A 4533-nucleotide genomic window follows, 5' to 3' on the forward strand; every position below is an offset into this window, starting at 1 on the left:
AGGGGCTCTGCAGGGCACCCTCTGGTAGGTCTGTAAACTGAGTCAGAGAGGGGAAGGACTGCTCTGGGGGCCAGTGACCCACCAAGCCCCCAGGTGAGTGGCTCCCACCCCCATCGCCCCTGCATCACCCCCACACTTTCCCCCTCCTGCCCTATCCCTGGACTCAGCTCTGGGTCCCACCTCGTGGGCTCTGGTTACTCCTGAGTCCTTAGGAAAGTTGTCCCTGGCTTCCACCACCTTCCAGCTTTCCACATCTCAACTGGTCTTAATTAATTTCCTTCGAAGTCCCCCAAAGCCATTCAGCTGCATTAGTACTTGCCTGCTGCCAGATACTGATGGATGTGTGTGTGTGTGTGTGTGTGTGTTGGGGGCGGGCAGGTGGGAGATTGCAAAAACCATCATGAGTTACTAAACTGCAGGGGATTTTCTGCTTCTGGGGTCAAGAACTGCAGGGCTGGAGAGCTTGTCTGGCCTGGGCCGCAGGGTAGGCTGGGCAGGGCTCGGCTGGGTGGACGATAACCACGAGGGACATGGTGGCCTCACTGGGGCAGCTGGGAAGGGCTGGCCTTGACTGCCTGGAGACTCCAGACCTTGTTCTGCATTTCCTGGGGGGCATCCGAGCAACCATGGAGCCTGCACGGCCCACTATACCCTCTACTCTGCTCCGACCATGTTTAGCATAGCTTTATTCGTGCCACCTTGCTGGGGACTGGTGCTCACCCTCTCTCAGCCTCTCCCAGCCTCATTTAGGCCCTGAGGTACAGACACAAATGCCCAAAGGGACTGGGTGAGGCCACAGTGAGGCAGAAGAGCTTGGGGTGGTCAATAGGGAATGCTGAGGAGTGAGCCCAATAGCAGCTTCATGCCACATCCTAGGGGGCAGCAGCCCCACCCAACTGTTTCCTGGTGGCGTGATAGCCCAGTGTGGACGCTTCTCTCAGCTTCCAAACAGAAGCATGGATATTCTTGTGGACTTCTACAATTTTCAGAACCGCTGGGGCCAACCAAACACAGTGCTGAGTGGATCTGACCCAGGGGCTGCCAGTTTGCAATCCCCATCCTGTACGTTGCTTCCCCCCAGAATTCAGATCGTCTTGCTTTGCCCCATTTCTACCCCTGGACCATCCTTGCAGCTGCAAAGTTTCCCTCTGTGTGAAAACCCATTTCTTGCCTGCCCAGCACCCAGCCTCCTGTTCCTGCCAACAGCTCTTTGAGTTTCCCTGGGGAACCACCCTCCCCTCCCCTCTGTCCACATGGTTGTGGTGGGGCCGGCTCTCTCCTGTGTTGTTAGACTAGATTCCGATGCCACTGTTTGAGCACCTGGATCCAGCTATGCCTGAAGCATGCTCTGCATGGCCTAGTTATGGAAGTCAACAGTCTCATATTTGCTTAGCCTATTTTGAGTTGAGTTCTGTTCTCCTGTGACTGAAAAGTGTCCTGATCAAATACAACCTCACACAGGGCTCATAGGTGAGCCCCTGTGGGCACTGGCTACATCCTGGGTCCTGAGGGGCTGGACACACCCCGTGACCTGCTCTGTTACTTTTCTCCTCACAAAGCCGCTGGAACCTGCCTCTCATAATGATCTGTGTGTCCTTTCTGCAGCTCCCCTCTCTCTCCCTGGCCAGCTCAGAAGGAGAGTGCATTTGTTCGCGGACTAGTGTGTCCTGCATGTTCCTGTCCTGGGCCTTGAAGCAATAATCCTACACCAGAGATTTCCAAACTATTCTAAGGCCTCCCAGTCTCCCTGTGAGACCCTGCACAGACGACATCCACACTCCCGGGGACCCACAGCTCCCTGGGGCTCGTCCCTTCCTCACCACACCAAGAGGGCCTAACAGAATGTGACTGCAAAGGGATATGGTGGCAGGATGAAATTCTAGTTCCGATTAAAAAGGCAAACAACTCATTCACACCGGTAACACGAATACACTACTCGAAACACTTCGCACTGCTGATCGCAGGTTTGTCACACTTCTGAAGGGCCGACAGCTTTTCTTGAAGTTTTTACAGGAGAAATGGCCTGGCGTCTGGGATTTACTTTAAAAAACACCACAAAAAACGCAGCAAGAGTAAGTATGGGGGCAGAGACAGATGGAGGCGGATTACGGGGTGTAAGTAACCCTTGCAGCTGGGTGACTGGACATGAGTTTGGGTGCCTTTCTTGCTACTTTTGGGTATGTTAAAAAAAAGTCCACCATAAAAATGTAAGGAAAGTTATTCTATAAAACAACCACCACCACAAAAATTCCAGCTGTTTTGCTAAGGAACCCAGAATTGCAAGGAAGGTACACGGACTCCATCTGCGCTGTCAGTTGCAGAAGGAAAGATTTCTGGAGGGGGGGGGCGTTCCTTGGTGTGGCCCCAAGAAGTGTGGGCAGTGAGGGGGCTCCTTTCTGGCCTTTAAGCAGATCAAAGAATGTATTGTCCAAACTGGACACTTCTGAGAGTAAAAGGGGAGTAAAATAATTTGTTATAAATGCATAAACATTGCAAAATAGAAAGGGACACCGACGAAGGAGATAAATAAACATATAGAGATTGACACCATAAGAAAGTGGGACAAAACTGCAGCGGCTAGCCCTTTTCTCTGGGGTGGGGTGAGGCCTGCCCCACCACCCACACCTGACTCCAACCCCACCAGCCCCAGGCCTCTGCCTAAGATGGCAGCTCACAGGCTTCTCATTCCATCCACCCCCCCCTCCCCACTCCTAAGGGTCTGGACCATGTAAAACTTGAAAGCGTCCTATCTATATGTATTTCCCCCATATCTGGACTCTGGTATGTGCAGCTGGGTGTTGCATTTATGGTTTTATCTTCCTAGGGAGAGCTGGTCTTTTTATGGGGTCTTTCTGTTCCCCGGGGGTGGGTCAGAAGTGAGAATCAGCAGACCCAGGAAAGCTTAACTGGCATGTGTCTCCCAGGCTAGCCACTGGCCGCCCTGCCCAACTTGTTCCCAAACAGGACACTATTGGGTTGGGGAGACAAAAGGAAGGTGAGGCCGCTTGGGCGAAGAGGCCCCAGGGACAGGAGAATGATGCCTGGATGAGGCGGGAGGGGCCTGTCCCCTTTCTGTACCCTCAGCTTCTGGCAGAACCAGCCAGCATCCAGGTAGTGGTGGAGGTCTAGGGGGCGCAGGTGTGGACCCAGGTTGACTGTGGAGGAATCAGAGCTGTGATTGGGGCCCAGGGCAAGTCCTTATTCACAGAGGGGAAAGCGGGGGCTCCATTGGGATGCAAAATGTCCATCTGGGACGTGACATGACCACAGAGCACCCTGTCCCCACTCTAACATTGCCAGACTGTTTTATCCAGGACCCTCCTGCCAAATCGCGTTCCTGTGAGTTTATTATTCTGCGGCAGTGCAGTGTCCGCTCATGTACTGGGAGTCCTTGATCCACCTGTTCACCTGGGTTAACTGCCTCCTGTGTTGGATGGGAAGCTCTTGGAGGATAGGACCTAGTTTGACAGGTTCACCCTTGTGTCTGCTGCTTGGCACAATACCTGGCAAATGTAGTCATTCATCCATCCATCATCCATCCATCCATCCATCCAACCACTTGTGCATACATCCACCATCCATTCATCCGTCACCCACCCATCCATCCACCCATCTCCAGGACTAGGATTTGAGTCCTGGAGCCCAGAGTGCAATATTCTAGTCCCTGGCTCATTGCAGGGCTGGGGGTGCTACAATGTCTTGGAGTGAGCAACTGCTCCACCATGTGAGCCCCACCCCTAACGCTGAGACTAGATCGGACATGACTGGACCTAAATGGCACAGGTACCACAGCTCTGCCACTGACAGCTCTACCCGTGGTGCAGAGAGGGGACAACCCCTACCTCCCCTGAGCTCCCTTCCAATCAGCTCTGGGGTCCTGTGGGAGGAGGGACCTTATGCAGCCAATCTGGGGGTCTGGTCCCCCTTTCTGCTTGAGCTTATGGAGGATCCCAGGGCCTTGTGGGCCAAAGAGCTGGCAAGGGGCTAGAGTGGGGAAGCCAGTCATGACTTGGGCCGTGGCTGTCCTCCCCCGCCCCTTTCCCCCAAACCCCCGTCCCAGTGGATGTGCCTCCACCCCCAGAGAGAGAGAGAGTGGCCTGCTGCCTTGGGACCCATCCCTGAGTCAGCTCAGCCCTGGCCTCAGTAACTGCTGTGCTGGGGTCCTTGAAGACACCGGTACTGCCTTGAGAGCACGGCCACCTCGGCCCGTCCACTGAGATGCCAAGAAGTAAATGGAGTTGGGTCACAGTCCCAGCTCACACTTAGTCTCTGACCAGGGTCCCTGCACTGCAGACACCAGCTGACCCACAGCTGAGCCAGTCCCAAGCCCTCCATTTGCTGCTGCTGTTTTCACAGCTGAGAGGACTGATCTGGAGAGGCCGGTCCTGGGAAGAGAAGGCCACCAGCTGGGAGGTCCCAGAAAGCAGGCATAAGCAAAGTGCTTCTGAGAGCCCCAGCCATGGCAGGACTGCGCTCCTTCCTGCCTCACCGGGCCAGGCGGAAACGCATCTGGGAGCAGCAGAAACCGCCCTG

This window comes from Hipposideros armiger, unplaced genomic scaffold (assembly GCF_001890085.2).
Source record: "Hipposideros armiger isolate ML-2016 unplaced genomic scaffold, ASM189008v1 scaffold_224, whole genome shotgun sequence".
NCBI lineage: Eukaryota > Metazoa > Chordata > Mammalia > Chiroptera > Hipposideridae > Hipposideros > Hipposideros armiger.